The sequence below is a fragment of the Mauremys reevesii genome, linkage group 3 (assembly GCF_016161935.1).
Source record: "Mauremys reevesii isolate NIE-2019 linkage group 3, ASM1616193v1, whole genome shotgun sequence".
Taxonomy (NCBI): domain Eukaryota; kingdom Metazoa; phylum Chordata; order Testudines; family Geoemydidae; genus Mauremys; species Mauremys reevesii.
This window is the reverse complement of record NC_052625.1, coordinates 184,628,580-184,652,794: the sequence shown is the minus strand read 5'-3', so window position 1 is coordinate 184,652,794 and position 24,215 is coordinate 184,628,580. Positions and strand designations below refer to the sequence as shown.

Here is a 24,215-nt window from a genome sequence, read left to right as displayed (position 1 = left end):
TCTTTTCTTCCCTGGACCGGTAGGAACATTAACCTAGTGAAAGGAAATTTGGCCCTTAGGTATAATTTCCATTAGACAAATCCTTGGGCTTCCTGAAACAGTCTGTATTCTGTAAGATCCTTTAGGTGGGAAGCAGTCTGACAAGACAATCAACTCTATTGACAATGTTCATTAATTTTCTTAACATGTTGATGTTAACTTAAATTATTTCTCTTTCGTTACTACACAATAGCGGGTGAGAGCTCTGACCTTCACCTAGATCTGGCAGCTGCTGGCAACAGGGAAGCAGGATGTTTTGTATCCAAACTGGTGCTCACTCTCTGTCAACCTAAGGTTTGCTGTCAGATAAATATGGATGGAATCTCCCCTAAGCCTACGAAAATCTCTTTAATGAATCATCTGCTACATCCTAGCAAGATTTAATTAGTTTATCATACATCCAGAAGGTAAATAATCTTTCATATACTCTAGTGCATGGAATAGTATTCACTTGCCTTCCCACTGAAATACAGTAGAATAGTGTTGCCTTTCTTGTTGCCACGTTACATCTGTTGTTTTTTCTTTTCCGTCTCCTCTTTCCTTCCCATGGTCTCATACAATGTAAACATCAGCATCAAACTAATCCTTAATTTATTCTTGATATCCATTCTCTCACACACAGAAAATGCATTTGTACTGATCACATAGTTTCTTATATTTTATTTTCCAAGAAAAATATCTACATTAAGACAGAAAGCCTGGTTCTCGTGTACACTCTAGCCACTTTTCATTGCTTCGTCACTGTAAAGGAGTTCTAAAGTGGGTGTAAATTATATTCAGGCTCAAAGATGTCTTATAAATTACAGTTTCATCCAAACTAAAGCCCCTTTACCATTAAAAAAAAGTAGTGTAGATGAGAATCAAGCCCTGAAATTTTCAAAATTGCTGAGGGATTTGGATACCTAGTTCCCACTAAAATTGCAACGGAGTCTCTTCTTTATAAAAACATAAAAATAATATGCATTTCTGCAACAGTTCTTATAGTTTATCCTCACAATGTGAAGTTTCAGGGCCTCAAAGACAATCACAAGGAGCTTGAGGGTGAAGGGGAGGATAGCAAAAGAATTTGAAGAACGAGGAGATGGTGATTGCATTGGCCAGGAAAAATCAGTGTTGCAGCTGCATTCTCAGGGTGAGTTGAGGGTCAGGAACAACAGAGAGGGATGTTGTATATTTATGGTGTAAAATGATACAGATCTGGACAAGGATTTTGTTGGTGGGGATGGGCAGCAAAGGATTACCTAGGGAGATGGTGGAATCTCCATCCTCAGAGGATTTTAAGGCCCGGTGTCATAAATATAAAGGGAAGGGTAACCTCCTTTCTGTATACAGTACTATAAAATCCCTCCTGGCCAGAGGCACAAAATCATTTTACCTGTAAAGGGTTAAGAAGCTCAGGTAACCTAGCTGGCACCTGACCAAAAGGACCAATAAGGGGACAAGATACTTTCAAATCTGGGGAGGGGGAAAAGGCTTTGTTTTGACTGTTCTTTGTCTATCTGTTCTGTGTGCTTGCTGGAGACAGATCAAGAAGGCAAGCAATCCAACTCAATTAGAATTAGTAAGTAATAATAAGGCAATGCATTAGCTTACTTTTATTTTGGCTTGTGATTTTCCTTGTCTAGAGGGAGGTTTTGTCTAGAGGGAGGTTTATCCCTGGATTTGTAACTTTAAGATTTTGCCTAGAGGGGAGATCCTCTATGTTCTTGAGTCTTTTGTTATTCTGTAAAGTACTTACCATCCCGATTTTACAGAGGTAATTCTTTTACCTTTTCTTTAATTAAAATTCTTATTTTAAGAACCTGATTGATTTTTTTCATTGTTTTGAGATCCAAGGATTTGGGTCTGTGTTCACCTGTACCAATTGGTGAGGAAATTATTCTCAAGCCTTTCCAGGAAAGGGAGTATAGGGGCTTGGGGGATTATACTCAAGCCTGCCCAGGAAAAGGGGTTTGGGGGGATATTTGGGGAAGGCTGGGCTACAAGTGGTCCTCCCTAAATGTTTAAATCACTTGGTGGTGGCAGTGTTACTTAATCCTAGGAATAGGGGAGTTTTTAACCCAAATTGGTAGAAATAAGCTTAGAGGGTCTTCATGCGGGTCCCCAAGTCTGTACCCCAAAGTTCAGAGTGGGAAGGGAACCCTGACACCCGGCTTGACAAAGCTCTGGCTGGGATGATTTAGTTGGTGTTGGTCCTGCATTGAGCAGGGGGTTGGACTAGATGACCTCCTGAGGTCTCTTCCAACCCTAATCTTCTATGATTCTATGACTCTATGATTGATTCTTGAGATAATATAGAGGAAAACGTGGAGAGATTTAGTCACATCAAAGCTCAACTGGGCTTGATCCAAAGCCTTTTGAAGACAATGGAAAAATTCCCATTGATTTCAGAAGACTTTGGGTCATGCTTCTGATGTAAGCAGATGTATCTCAATTAGTTTCAGTGAATCTACAGTAACTTACAGCAGGTGGAGACATCATTGTTGGAGGAGAAGAGAGGAGTCAAAGATGACCCCAAGTCTGTGAGCACCAAAAATCCTTGTTTAAAAATAACACCGTTAAACAAAACAAAACAAAAATGCTCCTGAGTATATGAGCAAGGCCTTCTGGCATGAGGAATTAAAGCCTATTGGAAACTAAACTTGATTTGTAGAATTTCCACCCCAGTATGTTTTAGTTGTTGTTTGTTTTGGTTTATAGCATGCCTAAGCAGAATTTATGTAGAAATAAAAATATTAATATTTATTTGCTTCTTGGACTGAATGAACAATTCAATGTCCTTTTAACAGTAGTGTCCCTTAAGTATCCAATTTCTTAGAGGACTGTTAAGTAGGATGCTAGATCAGAAGTGTTTTATCAATAATGTATAAGCCTTGGCTTTCATTTTGTTCTTTAATTATATAACCTGTTTTTTTCTCCGTTTCTCTTCTTAATACACACAGAGAGAATCTTGAGTTTTATTCTTGCCTCTGTATTCACTCACAGTGTGCTATTCAGCAAGAGACAAAAACCACAGTTTTTATAGTTTGGGATATCTAGCTTTGGATACCTTGTTTCTGATATTTGTTTGCTTGATTTATTTTTGTTTATCCAGAGGTGCTGAGAAGTACAAGTCCCACTGTGTTTAGCAGGAATTGTAGTAGCACTTCCGGGGTGTGTTCCTGGGCGTAGTTTTCAAGTGTCTCAAGCTGGGCTTCCAAAACAGTAGCCAGTTAGAAAAGTTTGACTGTAATATCTCTGGGCTTCACTTGGCCATTCTGTAAAATGGACAGAATTATTATTAAGCACTTTGAGGACTTGAATGAAAGGCAGTGTAGAAGTGCAAATTGCTATTGTCCTTTACTATATTTCTGCAGCTTCTTATAGTATGTTTGCTATTTCTAATGTCTTTGCTGTTTTAAAAAAGAAAAAAAAAAAACTTAAAAAAAAAAAAAAACAATTTTATTTAATTTTTTTAGCTTTTAGAGCTAAAGCTCACTTCTTCGGATGCATAGAATGGAACACACAGACAGGAGAGATATATATACACAGAACAGACAAGAAAGGAAGGATGCATGCCAACCAACAGGTCTAATCTAATGAATTGATGAGCTATCGTTAGCAGGAAAAAAAATTTTTTAAATGATAATTAAGATGGCCCATAGAGAGTGTGAGGAGAAGGAAAAATAGAAAAAAATATCAATAATTGGTGTAAATTGACCACCCCCCCCCTTTCTTTTTTACCACAGTTAAGTGTTGTATATCTGCATATTAATTCAAGTTAGTTCAGCAGTCTCTCTTTCTTTTTTGTTTTTTTTTTTTTTTTTTAAAAATTGCTCAAAGTTGTCTCTCAAGTGGTTAGAGGGAAGGTTGTTGTGTTCCACTGGTTTTTTTTGTTTATGATTGATATGTCAGATTTGTGTCCATTTATTTTTTTCTTGCGTAGAGACTGTCCGGTTTGGCCAATGTACATGGCAGAGGGGCATTGCTGGCACATGATGGCATATATCACGTTGGTAGATGTGCAGGTGTACGAGCCCCTGATGGTGTGTCTGATGTGATTCTTCGAAGTTAACATGATTTACTTTCTAATGTTCTTTTATTTAATATGTATGTCTTTCCTTCTAGTTATTAAAAATAGTCAATGTTTGAATTCAAACTCCTCTTTGATCAGTGTTCTTTAGGGTATAATTCAACTATTGTCTTTTTTCCCCCTCTCAAACTTCATGAAGTTGACTAAAAATAGAAGTAGATTTTTGAATTCTATCTGCTTCAACTGTCTGTGTTGATCTAGTCAGACAGTCTGTATCACCATCAAAGCACATTCCAAAAAACATCATGTCTGTAGGCTAGCTGGATGGAGATTTGGCAGTGAGGAGTAGCTGCTGTCATTCACTGAACACCTAACTAAATGTCATTTCAGCTTGTTTTTAATAGGGAACTTTTGCCAATCAGGAAAAAATGGTATTAAGTCCTGCTTCTTGGGAAGCTCTCACTGTACCAAATATGAGCAATTCATTGTAAGGAAAGAGCATTAAGTGCACTACCCTGATCCCTAACATATGTTTGTGTCCTAGTATTTGCTGTTATCTTTTAGAAGTTCATCACAGAAGTATTTTTTATGGATTCTTCTTGCTGTTCTTGCAGCATTTAATATTAAAAAGCAAAAGACTGAACTACTATTTCAGCCATCCACATAATACTATGAAGAGATACTACATAGTATCCATGCCATGTACTGGATACTTAAACAGTTATGATGCTATGTCTGGGGCAATATATTGCTGACACACCAACATTTTTGTCCTTTATTTCAAGCAATAGGACTCTAGGATTTCGGAACAAGAGGAATAAGTTCTATGCCTTCTGCTTTGTAACAACTGTGAAGATCTTCAGCAGCCATGGGTATGTTACAATGTTTAGCATTCACACAGCACTGTTCATGGTCAAAGCAGTTTACAAAGCTCACACCACTCTAGAGAGGTCTTAGCCCCATTTTTTTTCAAGTAGGGGAAACTGTACAGAGCAGTTCAATTTTGCACTGCATGAATTTCTAGCATTTAGTATCCCTGAGGTTGGACCATTTACTGAATGATACCAGAAATGAACAAGTAGATGCAGAAATCTGTTGGATGCACTTGAAAGTCCAAAATAACACATTGCATTTCTGCAGGATGGGGAAGTGAATATTTATGGTTCACCATCCAACCAAACACCTGATAGAGACAAGAACCTCTTAGAAAAAAATCCTAGAGTTCTAACTGATCACTTATGTCCTAAATGAATCTGTGTGTTTAACTTCAGGTAAGGAAGACAGGAATCAAATGAGACAATGAAAAATTTTCAAGCCAGATTATCCCAATTGACTTTCACGTGCCAGTTTATTGATATTTAGATCATAAGGTCAAGATGCAAATTGGTCTTTAGACAAGTTCTGGAGAAGAGCTCTTAGCAGTCAGATTTTACTCTGGACAGACTTTGAGACATTTAATGGACTATGGTTGTGGCAAAATCAGTCCCTCATTACAGAATGCTGTTATATAGGATACATATTGTCATAACCTGAGAACTTCAAAAATACTACTACTGGGGTGAAATCCTGGCCCCTCTATAGTTAATGGCAAAATTCTTATTGACTTTAATGGAACCAGGATTTTGTCCCTGGCACGTAGGCAAGATTGGTAAGACTACGTAAGCAATCAACTGCTGCAGCTCTCTTAATAAAACAACATTAAAGCTGTAATAGCATGTGTGTGCCTGAATGTACATTCTGATTATCAGTATCTTGCTGAACAACCATCGGCAAAGGCTTGATTCAAACAAATAATCTGTAGGTGAAATAGCCCATCTGTAATTATTACTTGGCTCATAAATGGTCCAATCTGCCTGGAAATTCAGATGCTTATTAGAATTACCCTTACCTCCTGAATCTGCAAGATGGAGTGGAACCTGTGTGAGAGAAACAGTACGCTCTAGTGGAGTCAGATGTGTCCACGAGCCAGGATCCTCATGAGAGGTAATGGGGGCTCTCCTACTGATTCAGTGGGTAGCCTTAGGTAGCTCATTTAACCTCTCTGCCTCAATTTTTCCATTTGTAAAATGGGTATAATACTAACCTACACTACCTCTGAGGCATGCTGAGAATTAGTGGTTGTAAACACTGCAAAGGTATAAAATACTCCCATATATAAAAGTTAAGTATTGTTACTTCAGCCCCTTCACCTTGTGATTATGGACAGAACATGGAAATAAACACCTAAATATTTTAGATCTTGTTTGATTTCAGATCTAGAAATGGACAAAGGCTTAGAATGTAAGGGGTGGGGAAAGGAGTGGTTTTTGCTTTTGTTTTTCCTTTCTGGACCAGTCACTGCTCCTGTGTGACATCATTAAAAACATCCAACTGGCCAATCTAAAGAGTCCAAACTGACACTCTAAGGAACAGGTCTATATAAAGATTAAAAATTGACTGCATTTGAACTAACTTATAAAAACGTCATCATGCTTTCAGTATACAGCAGCTATTATTTACAGGCCTAAAACTACTAGGTACTGTGTTGATGGGAATTGAAGACCCCCACAGTTTGGCGGGATTGTTCCCTATATAAGAATTGTGCATCATATCAACTCAATTGCTGTGTCCCCATATAGGGAACTTAAAAGATAAATGATAACAATATGCCAAGATCTGATTTATTCTGGAATTTCATTTGTCCTGTAATATGTTTTGACAGGAAAATTGCAGACTGCATTGAAAGTGTAACATTAATATCTTTGCCTGCAGCAAATAGCCTTTTGCAATATTAATGGGGGGGAAAAACCAAGTGTTAGCCACAAATTACAGTAGTACTCAAACTAAAGAAAATTAATGTTTCTTTTCCATAAACAATCAACAACCTAATTATCTCTTTCATGGCTTATTACATTTACTAAGCAAGTGTATACATGACTGACTTGAGAAATGTAACTTAAAAATGCACACAAAATATGTCACCATAATATATTTTTTAAAGTGACATGCTACCTTTTGTAGTAAGGCATAGCATGGGCTATGATATATAACAACTTTCTGCAAAAATAAGCTGCATGTACTAACTAGTATGCCATTTAGGCATGAGAATTTGTTGTGACCACAAGTTACCATGGCTGCAAACAAAGTAAACCAAAATGTTGTTGATAGTGTGTTGATGAAGATATAGATCCTGTGCTACCATACATATGTCTGCAACAGTGCATTGAAATATTTTGCCATTATTTTTTCTTTTTTAATGCAAAGGATAAAGAAGAAGGTTACAATTTTTATGTCAATTGCCGTTTATTCAAAATCTCATGAAAAAGATGTGATTTAATATATAGATATTTCAAAGTTTTTGATGTTTTTAATAGTTCTTGTAACCTCGATGAATGCATGATTTATGTGGATGAATGCATGGGCTAGTTTGGAGATATGTATTTGATGGTTGACAAGATTGCATGTGATTGAATTGAGTGAAGTCTAGAAAAAAAGTTGATATTAAACAAAAGAGAAATTCTTCTAGCAACATCTAGTACAAAGTGAAGATTGCATAACTTAGAGCTGTCCATAGTCACATTGAATTCCAAAAGCATTGGATCACCCTACAGTGGGGTTTGCGGATCCTGCTGCGCTCAGTAGTGTCGCTGTAGAAATATGTAGACATTTGTCAGCATGTTTTATGGACCCTGAGTTATAAGTCCCGGAAAGCCTCACCACATTTTATCACTGATGGCAGTCCAGTCAGCAGAATATTTGTTAGCTGATTTTAATAAGAGGATGTGGGTTCAGATTCATCCATGGTACATCTCCGCAGAAGTACAGGACCACGCTGAAATTTGGCAGTATAGAGTATACTTATTCTGGTTTTGCAATTTCAAAATGAATAGAGATTATTTTGCTCATATCCTCCAATAAAAACTAGCATCACTTTTCTGTGGACAGAAATGTGTTTTCTGAACTTTTTCTATACTCTGCCTGCACTATCTGCACTACAACTACACAAGCATTTTTTCCTGCTGTTATATATATTATATCTGTAATATATATGAGATACATATATATTACAGAAGGTAAAATTGACCGATTTATAGAAAACAGTAAGTGCTACATAATAATATTTGATTCTGCTATACTTTGAAATACATCTGAAGCAGCTACTTCACAGCATACAGTCAGAAATTTGACTGTTACCATTAACATTCTCTTATATTTTCATTGTTTGAAGATCTGAAGAAAACCAGGAGCTTTGCCTTGGCATGAGCGCTCCTAACCATGCATCTGTCATGGGACAATGGTTAAGATTCAGTGTCACTTTCTTCTAACTTTATTAGAATACGGAAAACAGTGTCATCCCTCTAGCTACTCTATCTGTCCTGCTGCTTCACTGCAGAGCAGCTGCCTAAAACCTTTCGGCACCCTGTCTCCCCTGATCTCCTGCTACATTTTAAGTAAAAACTATCCCACCCCATCCCAACTTAAACCTTCTTTACAGGGTTGCTGGAAAGCTCTCCCTTTTCTGTATCATTGGCACAGGAGGTAGCATAACAAAATAGGTCTTCCGCCTGTCACAGAATACTAGGTATATTCAGAAGGAGTGGGATCTACCTATTTCTTTCCACTGCAGCAAGAATTTTTTTGTTTTTAAAAAAGATTAAGGGACTGGCCCATTAACCCTGTAGCTAAGCATGCACATGCTAAACCTTGTAGTAGCTGAAGTTCCAAGGCTGGTAGTAGCGATGATAAAGTACATTTTTCTTTGTAACTAGGAAGAACTGGAAGATATGAGGGAAAGGGTTGTCAAGATGAGAGGAGTGAGCAGCAACAGCTGCATGTGGTGGGCTGGGTGCTGGGGTGCTAGAGGAAGAAACAGGCCTCATGGGTGATTTTTGCACTGCCTCTAAAAGTATATAGAAGTAGTATTGCACTGGCCTAAGAAATCCCCATGCTGAGACATTCCTGTGCCCAGTGTGCCTTGGGATGTCTCAGCAAACATTGTGCTACAGAATTGTACTATGGAAATGGACCTTATCAATCTGCTTGACTTCTAGCAGATACCAGGGATTTGGGTGAGCAGTGTAGGCCTTTCTTGCTGTTCCTGCCATCCAAAGAAGGCAAGTCAGCTGGGCACCTCTTGAGAGGCAGGGGAACAGAGAAGCAGAGAAGGATTTGTGTGGGCTGTGGTTGGCAAAGACAGATGCTATTGAGGGAAGCAGGGCTGTGTGTAAGGTGGGGTGAATTTTGGTTTTATTGTGGAGTTCCACCAAGGCATTTGTTCAGGTGAATTTGAAGTTTCAGGTGAACTCAAATTTTCAAATAAATGAGAGCACATAGAGTGCAGGATCTTTGCCTCCTTGCAATAGGGAGAATTGAAACTAGGCATTTTTACACAGCTCTACTCCTGAAGTTGTAAATCTACCAAGGAAGAAAAGGAGTGTATTTGGAAGGGACTGTTTCATTATCCAGACAGGGTTCCTCTATAGATTTTTCAGAAGACTAGAGTAGGAACAATTAACACTCAAACTGCTCACACGGTGGGTGTGCAGGGAAGCAATAATTTTTGGTACTTGTGGGTAGCAAAGAATCACCATTTTAAATTTTCCAATTCTGTCTTTGAACTTTTCAGTCTCCCCTTGCTATTAACATGGATTCTCTCTGAAACATCTTTGTAATGTTTCTAGGGTAGCTTATTTAGAAAGGCAAAAATTAAAGGGCTTCCCACTGCACACTGGAGAATTGAAATTCTCTCAGTTGCAGGTAATGGTTCAGAGTAATCGTGTTTCTTTGTAAAATAGGTGTTACAAGAAAGCTTTTGATTTACTTCCTGTTGGTTTTAGATCACTCAATTTCATCAGCCATTGGAAGAGCCCACCTTTAACAGCTTTGGGACAAATGGCCTGGTGTAAGAGGAATACAACAGCATTAAGCCCACTTACTTCAGTGTTGAATTTGCTTCTCTTTCCACTTCTAGTGCACCTACCTTACAAGTGTCATGCTTCTTTGCCTTTCAAATTATTTGTCTGGTGGGTTTTATTATGGTTTCTGTTCTTGATTTGGGTTGTACTGTTCAGAGAAGCTGCCCTGTTTTGAGCAATAATCTGTTAATGTTGCCAGAGTCCTTTTGGCATAGGACCAAATTGACTAAAAGGAAATTATCATTTTTCAACTAGTCAACTTCATTTTAAAGCCATTATTTCCTAGATAAACTGGTACAGTATGTATTAAATGTGATACTTTCCCTAACATTTTATGAAGTGTATAGGATTCAACATATTCAACATATTTTACTTGCACCTGAAATAGTTCACACAAGTCTAGCAGCACTCAAAAATACCTATCTGGGAAGGGAACAGCAGGAAGATCAATTTAAGGTTACTGGTTGTTTTGGTTGAGGTGACTCTTGATAGGTTGCTGCCTGTGTATGAGCTGAAGGATTGTTTCTTGATAATGAAGTAGGAGTTTTCTGGGTTCTTCATTTTCCTGTCCGGACCCCATCAAGGATTTTACCAGGAAGTGAGTGGTTCATGTGAGTTGGAAGGAAGCCATAGAAGAAAGTGTTTCTTTTTTTTTTCTTTACTAAAATCTAGTTGTGATTGACTGAGGAGTAGGTAAGGCACTCAGGTTGAACAGCGTAATCCTTCTTCTGGGGATAGAAGCCTATAAAGATACATGTATTTTTAAAATTGGGGAAAAATAAAGATAAATGTTAATCATAGAATCATAGGACTATGGGGACTATGAGAGGTGAATTTTAGATACTTTTATGCACCTGCCCCTTACCATGTTATCTTCACACTCACAAAACCCCCATGAAATAGGAAATCATAGAATTGTAGAACTGGGGGGGACCTTGAGAGGTCTTCTTGTCCAGTCCCCTACACTCATGGCAGGACTAAGTATTATCTAGACCATCCCTGACAGGTGTTTGTCTAACATGCTCTTAAAAATCTCCAATGATAGAGATTCCACAACCTCCCTGGGGAACTTATTCTAGTGCTTAACCACCCTGACAGTGAGGAAGTTTTTTCCTAATGTCCAACCTAAACCTCCCTTGCTGCAATTTAAGCCCATTGCTTCTAGTCCGATCCTCAGAGGTTAAGAAGAACAATTCTTCTCCCTCCTCCTTGTAACAACCTTTTATGAACAGTACTTTAAAACTGCTGTCATGTCCCCTCTCAGTCTTCTCTTCTCCAGACTAAACAAACCCAATTTTTTCAATCTTCTCTCATAGGTCATGTTTTCTAAACCTTTAATAATATTTGTTGCTCTTCTCTGGACTTTCTCCAATTTGTCCCCGTCTTTCCTGAAATGTGGTGCCCAGAACTGGACATAATACTCCAGTTGAGGCCTAATCAGAAGAATTACTTCTCGGGTCTTTCTTACAATACTCCTGCTAATACATCCTAGAATGATTGCCTTTTTTGCAACACTGTTACACTGTTGTCTCATATTTAGACCCTCAGATCCCTTTCCGTAATATTGCTCCCTAGGCAGTCATTTTGCATTTTGTATTTTTGCAACTGAGTGTTCCTTTCTAAGTGGAGTACTTTGCATGTGTCCTTATTGAATTTCATCCTATTTACTTCAGACCATTTCTCAAGATCATTTAGAATTTTAATGCTATTCTCCAGAGCACTTGCACTCCATCCCAGCTTGGTATTGTCCACAAACTTTATAAGTGTACTCTCTATGCCATTATCTAAATCATTGATGAAGATATTGAACAGAACCAGACCCAGAACTAATCCCTGCGGGACCACACTCGTTATGTCCTTCCAGTATGACTGTGAACCACTGATAACTATTCTCTGAGAATGGTTTTCCAACCAGTTATGCACCCACCTAGGTTGCATTTCCCTAGTTTGTATATGAGAAGGTCATGCAAGACAGTATCAAAAGCTTTACTAAAGTTAAGATATACCATGTCTGCCGCTTCCCCCCATCCACAAGGCTATCAGGTTGGTTTGACATGATTTGTTCTTGGCAAATCCATGCTGAATGTTACTTATCCCATTATCTTCTAGATGTTTGCAAATTAATTGCTTAATTATTTGCACCATTATCTTTCCGGGTACAGAAGTTAAGCTGACTGGTCTGTAATTTCCTGTGTTGTCCTTACTCACCTTTTTATAGATTGGCACTATATTTGCTCTTTTCTAGTCTTCTGGAATCTATCCTGTCTTCCACGACTTTTCAAAGATAATCGCTAATGGTTCAGATATCTCCTCAGTTAGCTCCTTGAGTATTCTAGGGTGCATTTCAACAGACCCTGGTGACTTGAAGACAACTTATTTGTCTAAGTAATTTTTAACTTGTTCTTTCCCTATTTTAGCCTCTGATCCTACCTCATTTGCATTAGTATTTACTATGTTAGACATCCAATTACCACCAACCTTCTTGGTTAAAATCAAAACAAAGAAGTATTTAAACATCTCTGCCATTTCCACATTTTCTGTTATTGTTTTTCCCCCTCATTAAGTAATGGACCTACCCTGTCCTTGGTGTTCCTCTTGCTTCTAAAGTATTTGTAGAATGTTTTCTTGTTACCCTTTATGTCTCTAGCTAGTTTGATCTCATTTTGTGCCTTGGCCTTTCTAATTTTGTCCCTACAACTTGTGTTATTTGACCTAGTTTCCACTTTTTGTAGGACTCTTTTTTGATTTTTAGAGCATTGAAGATCTCCTGATTAAGCCAGCGTGGTCTTTTGCCATACTTCCTATCTTTCCTACATAGTGGGATAGTTTGCTCTTGTACCCTTAATAATGTCTCTTAGAAAAACTGCCAGTTGTCTTCAGTTGTTTTTCCACCTAGACTTGCTTCCCATGGGATTTTACCTACCAACTCTTGAGTTTGCTAAAGTCTGCCTTCTTGAATCCCATTCTTTGTTTTGCTGTTCTCCCTCCTACCATTCCTTAGAATCATAATAGCGTACTACACAACAGTAGGAGATAAAATTTGGCAGAGGATACCAATGCAAGAGTTTATTCTTGGGATTATTAATATTGGGATTACATGGGATTATTCATATTTACATAGACGTCAAATTAAATTGTAGCTGTTCTCAATGAAAAATCCATGCTGTAAACTGCATGGCACTCAATTTATCTATTTCAGAAGGAGGAAGGGTTGACTAAATCTGTAAGGATTAGAATCTGTGTTAGAGGTTTTAAACAAGTAGAGAAAAGATAAGGCTTGTCAAAAAAATGAAATTTGTTTTTCCCTATGGAATTTTCCACCAGAAAAAAAAATCTTTGTTGGTTTAAACTTTTAAATTTCCTGCAGGAGTCAAAACAATGTTTCATTTTTTAAAAAGTTTCCAAACAACATTTTAAAATTAAATGAAAACCAATATTACTTTGGTTTATCTTTTTTGGGGGTGGGGTTCCCTTTTATTTTGCCTGGCCTTTTCTACTCTCCTCTTCCCTCACCTCTACCCCATGTTTCCTCTGGAAAAATGGAAGAAAAGATAAAAACTGGGGAAAGTGGAGAAAACCCACCTTTTAGACCTTTTTTACTGTTTTCAAACTGGCAAAAGTTAGTAAATGGTCAAAGTGGGAAAAACTAAATGTTTCTGCAAAATGTTTTATGAACCCAATCCTATTTTCTGATGAACGAGTCTGCATCTGAATTTTTTAAACTTGCTCTAATAAAAGCATTAAAAAAACAAAGATCTTGTTGTGATGCAAACTTCCCTAATATACTAATACTTAGTATGTATATAGAGTAAAGGAAGGTAAAACAATAGACAGAGCAACTATGTTGAGTTAAGTCAACATCATACCAGAAGGAAATCCACTGTTATTTAAAATATGATAAAGTTTTGGAAAAGAGGATTTTGCTTGACTATCAAAGAAAAAGTTCTTCCGCACTGAAGTTGGAATGTCTTAAAAAGTATTGGCAAGCAGTGAAGTATGGGATGGTATTTCAAGGAAAATAGGATGGGATTTTTAAACATATTTCATTTATGTACGGTGACATTTTTCATAGATGTTTTATAAAATTCTCAACATGAATAAGTTTGTTAAATATGTTTGGAAATTAGCATTTCAAGGCTCGGTATTGTACTTGCATGGGACTATGCTGATAAAGAGATGTTGTGATGTTAGTGGGGGAATAACTGGGCTATTGCATATGGTTAGACCTTAAGCATGTGCAATGTGAACAAGATTTTTCCAGAAGCCTGAGACGACTGAGATTGAGTTGAATGCTTATGCAGCTAACTTTAAAGAGTGCTGTACTTTCTCTCTTGAGTCTTGATACTCCTGAATGTTTAACAAACATTAGAAGAATTAAATATTAGGTTAGCAAACCAGAATTTCTAACTGTAAGAAGTTAGGACATTTATTCCTTCAATTAGAGAATTCTTAAATTTTCATTCAATATTTGCAATAATAAGGTGGTTGAGGGGCAAGATTGAATTTAAATAGCTGTTGCTAACACAGGTAGCTAAGGACTAGAATTAAACCTGGGTTTCACTGCATTCCATTGGCATAATGCAGGGCTACAGGTCCCTAATGGATGAAAATGGAATACCACAAGATACCAGCAATGCTCACTTTGTTGCGGGCTATAGACCAGTTAGAATACCATCAAAAGTGGGTTTCACCGCTGCAAACACCCTAGAATATGTGCTTCTATGCAGCCTCAGATAAAGCTTAAAATGACCTCCCTAGCATATCTCATGGGGTGGGCACCAGTAGAAACAACCAAGACTTCTTGGCCCATATCCACACAGGGACTTATGTACTGCAACACCTATAAGAACATAAGAATGGCCCTAATGGGTCAGACCAAAGGTCCATCTAGCCCAGTATCTTTAATTACAATTCAGAACTGGGAACCCCTCTCTTGGAGAAAGGCACCTTAGGTGCCTATGGCATTTCCTGTGAGAATAAGGCACGTGCCTAGTTGCACACACAACAGCTGGAGGAAGAGTGCCTCTTAGAGCACCCACTCCCTCTGCCTGATGAGAGAGAGAGGATTCAAACAGAGGTCTCTCACCTTTCATGAGGATGCTATGTGACATGGGTCTTCCTCAATCTCTCCTGTTAAAGCTCTTCCACTCTGTGCAAATACTTAGGCCTGGCCTACACTGGGTGGGATGGGGGGCGCAGGGATATCTATCTAAGTTACGCAACTTCAGCTATGTGAATAATGTAGCTGAAATCGATGTACTTAAATGTACTTACCGCTGTGTCTTCACTGTGGGAAGTCAACTGATGATGCTCCCCCGTCAATTCTGCCTGTGCCTCTCACTCTGGTGGAGTACCAGAGTCGACGGGAGAGCGCTCAGCGGTCAATTTATCGTGTCTTCACTAGATGCAATAAATTGACCTCTGCTGGATTGATCGCTCCAGAAGTAAGTGTAGACATGCCCTTAGAGTCAATGGGGAAAAGAGAAGGAGCATGTGACTCTCTCACCTGTTGTTTAGGGCACCCATGTGGGAGGTCCAGCGTCCAGATCCCCTTGCTTCAATGACATTATTTATCAACAGTTTCAACAGGAGAGAAAGAGGAAGCCACATATCAGACTATCCCATGTCCCAGTGATTGGAGCACTTACCTGAGAGTTGGGAGATTCCTGTTCAAATAGTTTGTTGCCATCAGGCTGAGGAGAGAATTGAACCCTGTCACCCACTTCCCAGGTGAGTACTGTAACCATAGGGCTAAAAGTTACAAGGTGGGTACCACCTACTCCAACCAGATTTTCAGAGGGACCCTGTCACAAATTGGCCTTCGCCCCAGCTCACAAAGAAACCACTGCCACACTCAGCATCTCTTTCCAGGCACCTTTATTTCCCAAATTTAAGCCAAAACAAAACAGTCCCTCAGCCCACCCTGGGCTACAGCTTCCAAGGGATTTTTCCCCTTTTCCTTTCAATGTCTCCTCTTTCCTATGGCAGGATTCTTCTATGCTCTTTTAGCTGAGCATCATCTCCCAGGGCATTGTCCCTAGAGGCCCTTTTCCTCCCAGCATAGTCCTCCCATCCATTCCCCTCCCCCGCACCCTAAGGGATCTGGCAGCCTCTCCCAGGGAACTCCTTACTGCTCCTGCTTCTTGCACCTCCCTGGCTCACACTCACTCCTTCAAAGTCAGCCTGGACCTGACATGACCTGCAGCCATCCTGTGTATAGACTTAGCATAACCCATAGCCATCATGTATGCTCAGCCACCATAAGCTAGAAACAAAACTATAGAGTCAGGAAAATTTGGCCTGGGCTCAGGCAGATGGGAAAATACCAGCTGCAGCTGATGCATTACTAAGAGAGATAGATACAGTAAAATCACAGATTCACGGGAATGGAAGGGAGTACAGAGAAGGTAACCTTGAGTTTCTGCAAATTTCTTACTGAGTGTCTGTGCGAGTTTCTTGTTAAATTTGCTTTTGCTGATAAGTAGAAACTATGAGGTTTTGCTGTTGCTAGGAAAATTGTTTTAGCCCATTGGCAGTTGTGATTGATTAGATTTATTATATCGTTATGCTTTAAGTAAAATAATTGGTTAAGGTATAGATAAAAAGAACTCTCATTTTAACTATATAATGAGGGTCAGGGTCAGAAGAGAAGTTCATTGGAACCTACCTCTGGGACACAGCTCAAGATCAAACCTGCCAGAACTCTTATATTGTGCATGATTATACCATATGGGAGCTGGAGTCCCAGATGACACAATCCTGACTAGCCTTTGGGAGATGTCTGTCTGCTTTATTGGGAGTGGTGTGGGTATTCTGTTGATGAATTGCTGATTGCTAATAAATACAGATTGAGGGTTTTACTGTGAGAAGGCTCTTTCACGGGGAAAGGTCCCGTTAACCCTTAAAGGGTCATTGCAGAGGACAGGGCTTTAAATTGGTGTGGGTAACAAAAGGTTTGAAGTGCCCTCTTTTAAATCTAACTGGGGACAGCTGAGCAGGCACAGGTGCACTGGCTCTTCTCCTTTCTTAAAGGGTCAATATCACCCTGTGACTGACCTGAACTGAGCCTCTGAGCACATCTACTAGAATAGGCCCCACAAGCAAGATAGATGGATGAATGCCAAACTTTCCCTGGTGTGTAGATTGCTCTCGGGCTTAGGCAGGAGATAGGAGTCCAAATGCCTAGAGTGAGGCTGCCATTCACATGCCCAAAGGCAGAAACGTAGGCACCAAGGCAATTTTTACAGTGAGAATGTAGGTGTAGAATGACTTTAAGTGCCTACAGGATTAGGTGGCAGCCAAGCTGGGTGCCTAAAACTGTGACTTGGGTGCCTAATTTCTTTTGTGGATCTTGGTCATTGTCCTTACAGCCCTGCCATTGGAGAATAACAACTGCAAACACTTGAGCAGGCCTGACAAGAGAAGGCAATGGGCCCCTTTAGACATACACAACACACACACACTGTGAAGATAGTGCAGACTTGCACTGCCCCAGAGGAAGCATTGGGAAGATTTCTGCCTTGGAATGGCAGGATGCTTCCCAGGAAGGCAGAAACAATGCATAAGGTATCATGTCCATTTCCCCTCCCGCCACAGTGTTTATTCTCCTCCCGTCACAGAGAGCCCGCTGTGCTGACTAGTACATAGGTTGAGCATCACTATGGTTCTCTGTCTGTTTACTCGATTTGGGCATCTTGTGTGCTAAGGGAAAAGGAACAAAGCCACCCTTGTACTTAAATCACAGCAGCTGCTATTTCCGCTGGTCCTTATGTAGGCCACAAAAGGGGGGCGGGGCGGCTGAGAGAGAGCAAGAAAGAGAGAGTAAGATGATCTTCTCTTTTCCTCCCATATGCACGGTGTACTTGCAGGCAGAATCTGGCCTAACAATAGTAGTTGGGGGGTGGTGTCAAATTTGATAAGTAGTTAAGAAAGTTAAAACCAATATTTATTTCCAGCATTTAGAAAGGTTATCTGTAATTTCAATGCACTTCATACAACAATTGTGAATATTTTATGAAAGAGACTTTGTGGACCTTTCCTCCTTAGGAAAAAGAACATGTGAAATATTGACATTTAAAATGCTCCTTCATTCCTCAAAAAGTATGCAGCAATATTAAACCTGTATAAAATTTACTAACATCTATACTGGTCAGCCATAGAACTAGAAGATGGCTTGGTTGGCCGGTGGCTTACATAGATATAAAGAAGGGCAGATTTTGACCCATAAAATTCAGCTAAGCTGACTGAGAGCTACCTAACTGATCTCTAATATGGTTTCCCTGTCCAATATACTTATTCCAGATGTTTAAACTGCATCCTTTGCCTCAGAAGTCCAATTTTTGGTTTTGTAAGTCCAAGTTTTGGGTTTTCTTTTACGATTAAAAGATGAGTGTGGCGGGGAAAATAAAATTTACAGTAATAATAATAACTAACAATCAAATCAGTGAAATGAAAAGCTGGACAAACAATACAAAGGCCCAGATTTTTAAAGCTATTTAGGCATTGCAAAGCTTAACTGGTTTAGCAGCCTAAATCTCATTTTCAGAAGGGGTTTAGGCACTTAATTGCCAAAAATGTATTAACTTAGAAACTCTTCCCATTGTCTGTGTTACAATCTTAAAACTGGCTATTCTATCTCTAGTTGATTCCATGGATTAATTGCTTTCTCCTTAATTAAAGATCCATATAAAATATTCCTTACTTGCTCTGCAAGCTTTTCCCCATGCTAACTAATATATCAGTGTGAGGGACCAATCAATCAGAAATTAATTTCCCAGAGCAGCACATTAGAATAGGCAAATTAAATCAAAGTGCGTTTCATTCAAGTTAAGAGCACATTACTTAAATCATAGTTTGTCAGAAACAGGACAAAATGTCAGCTTTCAGAAAACCTTCTCCCTTTTGGATACAAATATAATATTTTATGAAAAATATTTACAGAAAGCTAAACATAATTTGCTCTGTATTGAAACTGTAGAATACATTTACAGGAAAGAATATTGCATTTTCTAACATCTTAATAACCTTCCAATTTCTGAATATGGTATAAATACTATTGATTACAGTGTTCAATCCATCTAAAGTTGGTATGTAAGTGCCAAATATAGCTGAGCTAACTATTCAAATATTTGTCCAAGTTTTTTCCTACAGTTTAAGCTCTCTAGGATAGGGACTATATCTTCCTCTAGAATGGCTAGTATGACACTGATCAGTTCCAAAAAGGGGACTATGGATCTGATAGATAGATTAGATTTAATATTAAGGTTAGATTTATAAATACTTTATAAAGAATTAATAAATGATTCATCAATATTTTTATCTATTGTTATAGACTGTTATACAGTTCAGCAGGTCAGTATGTTGCTTATGACCATGTATAACACTTTCCACCAATGTGCTGATAGCCATCCATAACACATACTACTTATGTTGTAACATGTTTAAATCCTCTATTACTCATTTATAAGTGAAAACTTAATGTAAAGTGTTACTATAATTATAAAAAAGTTAATTTCAATTATTCTTTGTGTTTGCAACTCTTTCATGTGTACCGTGCATAAGCTCAATCACTGCTAGTGTGAAAATTCATGAGAAGCAAATTTTAACTTTTTTTACATCTGGATCACTTTGTTGACTCATTCAGTTTGTGATCCATTATAACCCCTGATCCTTTTCAGCAATATTACCACCTAGCCAGTTATTCCCCATTTTGTAGTTGTGCATTTGATTTTTCCTTCCTTAGAGAAATATTTTGCCTTGAATATCATCCTGTTGATTTCAGACAAATTCTCCAATTTGTCCATCATTTTGAAGTCTATTCCTGTACTCTGAAGTGCTTGCAACCCCTTCCAGTTTGGTGTCAGCTGCAAATTTTATAAGCATACTCTCTACTGTATTATCCAAGTCAAAAATGAAAATATTGACTAATATTGCACCAAGGACTAATCCCTGCAGGACCCCACAATATTTGCCCTCTCAGTTTGAAAGCAAACCACTGATAACTACTCTTAATTTATGGTCTTTCAACCAGTTTTGCACCCACCTGATAGTAATTTCATCTAGACCATCTTTCCCTGTTTACTTATGAGAATGTCATGAGGGACTGTGTCAAAAGCCTTATTAAAAATCAAGATATATTATGTCTACTCCTTCCCCCCATCCATTAGGCCTGTAAGCCTGTCACAAATAAAATGAGATTAGTTTGGCATGATTTGTTCTTGACAAATCCATGCTGACTATTCCTTTCTATTCCTCTTGATTGTTTAATAATTTGTTCCAATATTTTTCCAAGTATCAAAGTTAGGCTAACTAGTCTATAATTCCCCAGGTGCTCTTGTTCTCCTTTTTAAAGATAAGTACTATCCTCTGGGTCCTTACCTGTCCTCCATGAATTCTTAAAGATAATTGCTAATGGTTCTGGGATTGCTTCAGCTAGTTCCTTAAATACTGTAGGATAAATTTCATCAGGTCCTGCCACCTTGAATATACCTAACTTATCCAGATATTCTTTAACCTATTCCTTCCCTATTCTGGCTTGTGTTCCTTCTCCCATAATTGTTATTTGTTGATTATCTGGTCCCAATCAACCTTTTTAGTGACGTCTGAAGCAAAATAGGCATTGAACATCTCAACCTTCTTGATGTCATCAGTTACTAGCTCTCCTCCCCTGCTAGGTAGAGGACCTGTACTTTCCCTAGTCTCTCTTGCTCTTAATATAATTAAAGAACCTCTTCTTTTTTCCTTTTATGTGCCTTGCTAGCTGTAACTCATTGTGTGCCTTAGGCTTTCTGATTTTGTCCTTGCATGCTTGTGCTATTCTTTTACTTCTCCTTAGCAAGTAGTCCATGTTTCCACTTCTATAGGATTCCTTTTTGATTTTCAGGCCATTAAGTAGCTCCTGATGGAGCCTTATTGGTCTTTTACTATTCTTCTTATCTGTCCTTTTCTCTGAATAGTTTGTACATGTAATATTATTTCCTTAGGGAACTGCCAACTCTCCTGACTTCCTTTATTCTTTGGATTTTCTGCACATGAGACCTTACCTACCAGTTCTTGGAATTTGTTAAAGTGTGACTTTTTTTGAAGTCCATTGTCCTTATTTTGCTGCTCTCGTTCCTTTCTTCTCCTTAGTATCACAAAATCTGTCATTTCATGATCACTTTCACCCAAATTACTTTCCATCTTTAGATTGCAACCAATTCCTCCCTTTTTGTCAGAATCAAGTCTGAAATGGCTGTCCCCCTGGTTATTTCTTCCACTTTCTGAAACAAAAAGTTGTTCCCAATACATTACAAGAACTTATTGAAAATTCTGTATTTTCCATATTACTTTTCCAACTAACACCTAGGTAGTTAACGTCCCTCTTTACTACCAGGTCTTGTGTTTTAGATATTTTTGTTATTGGTTCTAAAAATGCCTCATACACTTCCTCTTCCTGATTTAGTGCTCTGTAATAGACCCCTACCATGATATCACCCCTATTTTTTCCAATTTTATCTCTACCCAGAGAGTTTCAATTGGTCTGCCGCTCACCTTCTTCTGTACCTCAAAACAAGTGTATATATGCTTGATGTAAAATGTGTAATCTCCACCCTTTTCCCCCTGCCTGTGTTTCTGAACAAGCTATACCCCTCTATACCAATATTCCAGTCATTAAATTTATCCCATCAAACACTATTTCACGCACTCCCAGCTATACCATTAACTGATTGTTTTTTCTTTCATAACAATTTCACAGAATGATAGGGTTCCTTATTTACTGTGCAGGATTTGCCCCATGCAATTTTAGATTTCATTGAGAGTGAACAATCAGTCAAAAACTAATCTCCAGAAGCAGTCAATAAGAACAGACAAATTTGAGGAAAGTCAAATGTATTCAAGAAAAAAAAATGTACTGAACATCAAACTCATCCTGCACAGCAAGAAATGTGTTCAGCAAATCAGATTCATTTATATATTTAAAAACAAATAATCAGTGCATAATTGGTTGTGTAATACATTTAAGGAATGAAACAAGAATCTATCTTTCTGCAACCTTAATAAAATTCCTACTAACTTTCTCAATATTACATACTTATGGACATAAATGTGCATTCAAATGTGCAATGGTTATGATGCATTAGCATAAGGCAGAACAAACAAATAAGGATAGTAAGAACTTATCTGAATAGAAATCAGGATTTATTGCAGAAAAATGGTTTTATGTTTATAACTTTGTCCTATGTAAAATGTCTTGCATTATTAGTGATCTGTCATGAGGTGATTTGAAAATATAGTATTCATCAGTATAACCATTCTGAATTACAACTGTCAGAATCTTTTCTAAAACATATTGTCAATTTTTAGGACTGTTTCATACTATTAGAGAGACAAGGTGGGTGAGGCAACACCAACACTGTGTATTTTGTAGCAAAGTCTCAGTCAGTCCGCCGAGCTGCTGGGGGGCAGCGGGGAGCTACTGCCTCACTGAAAGGCCCTGGGTCACACCTCTCTGTCGACGGTGACTTAGCAGAGGGAGGTGTGCCAACACAGTTGGCACGACACGGGAATACCAGCAAGAGTCCGTGGCACGCCCATCCGGAAGGGGAGTGCCGGCAAGAGTCCGTGGCATGCCCCTCAGGCCAGGGAATGTTGGTAAGAGTGTGTGATGCACTCCTCAGGCAGGGGAGTGTCGGTAGGAATCGATGACAAGCCTCTCCGGCAGGGGAGCACCAAGAAGGTTCCTTAGAACTTTATTGGGGTTCTGCCACCCCGAGGCAGGTTGGCAGGGGTATGGGAACACAGGCTCACCTGACTCCATTGCGTTCAAGCTCAGGGCCCTGACAGTGGCAGGGAGGGGTGGGGGTGTCCCGCCACTGGGTCAGCGGGGATCCATCCGCAACACATTGACCAAACACTAACTTCTGCAGAAAAGGACCTAGGGGTTAGAGTGGACGAGAAGCTGGATATGAGTCAACAGTGTGCCCTTGTTGCCAAGAAGGCTAATGGCATTTTGGGCTGTATAAGAAGGGACAATGCCAGCAGATCGAGGGATGTGATCATTCCCCTCTATTCAACATTGGTGAGGCTCATCTGGAGTACTGTGTTCAGTTTTGGGCCCCACACTACAAAAAGGATGCGGAAAAATTGGAAAGAGTCCAGCGTAGGGCAACAAAAATTATTTAGGGGGCTGAAGCACAAGGCTAAGATCAAGCTTCTTGGCTCTATGAGCTAAGATGTGAAAAAAAAATCTAAGTTATATCTGTTCTTATCAGTTTAATTTCTTTTGATGGATGTCTGTAACACCTGCTCTGAAGATGGATTCTCCTGCTGCCATTTTTGAAAAAAATGATGCTGCTTTGAAGATATACTCCGCTGCTCCTACTTTGGAAGAAAATCCTCTCTCTGCTTCTGAGATACCCTCAGCTGCACTCTTGGTGGCTGCTGCTGCTCCTGCATCCTCTACTTCTCGGAAAGCTCAGCGGAAACCCATCTCAAAGACCACCCTTACTGCCTCACGGAAAACACAGACCACCAGCAAGGATGAAAAAATCAGCACCTGGCTGAAGAAAACCCCTGTGGATACCTCTGCAGGGAGACCTAGCACCACAAGAACGGCTCTTTGGGACCTCACATCCAGGAGCAACAACATCCTTCCAGCTCTTCAGGAGGAGGACCCCCCTAAGAACCTCTCCCACTTCCCAGGACCAGGGTGCTGAACGCTGCCCTGCTGGTCCTGAGAAGGCAGCTACCAGAGGAGCCCCCCCGACGACCCAGGACCAGGATGCTGATGGTGTCGCTAGAGTAGATATGGGGAAAGAGTAGGCAATGAGGTTGCCATCATGTGCCAATGTACATGGCGGAGGGGCATTGCTGGTACATGATGGCAACCTCGTTGCCTACTCTTTCCCCATATCTACTCTAGTGACACCATCAGAGGACCCAACCACATCAGCCACACCATTAAGGGCTTCACCTGCACGTCTACTAATGTGATATATGCCATCATGTGCCAGCAATGCCCCTCTGCCATATACATTGGCCAAACTGGACAGTCCCTATGTAGCAGAATAAATGGACATAAATCGGACATCAGGAATGGTAATGTACAAAAGCCAGTAGGTGAACACTTCAATCTCCCTGGACATTATAACAAATTTAAAAGTAACTATTATTGATCAAAAAAACTTCAGAAACAGACTTCAAAGAGAAACAGCAGAACTAAAATTCATTTGCAAATTTAACACCATTAATTTGGGCTTGAATAAGGACTGGGAGTGGATGGCTCATTA

The 24,215-nt window shown here is 39.2% G+C and overlaps 1 long non-coding RNA gene across 2 annotated transcripts in view; it reads left to right on the top strand.

Annotated features, from left to right (window-relative positions):
- Positions 1-238: 238 nt before the first annotated feature.
- LOC120401819 overlaps positions 239-24,215 on the top strand; it is a 56,256-nt gene continuing 32,279 nt past the window's right edge. For both annotated transcript variants that reach the window (XR_005596762.1, XR_005596761.1), the window contains exons 1-2: positions 239-446; positions 4,843-4,923. This is a non-coding gene — a long non-coding RNA (uncharacterized LOC120401819). The remainder of the gene's footprint in view (positions 447-4,842; positions 4,924-24,215) is intronic.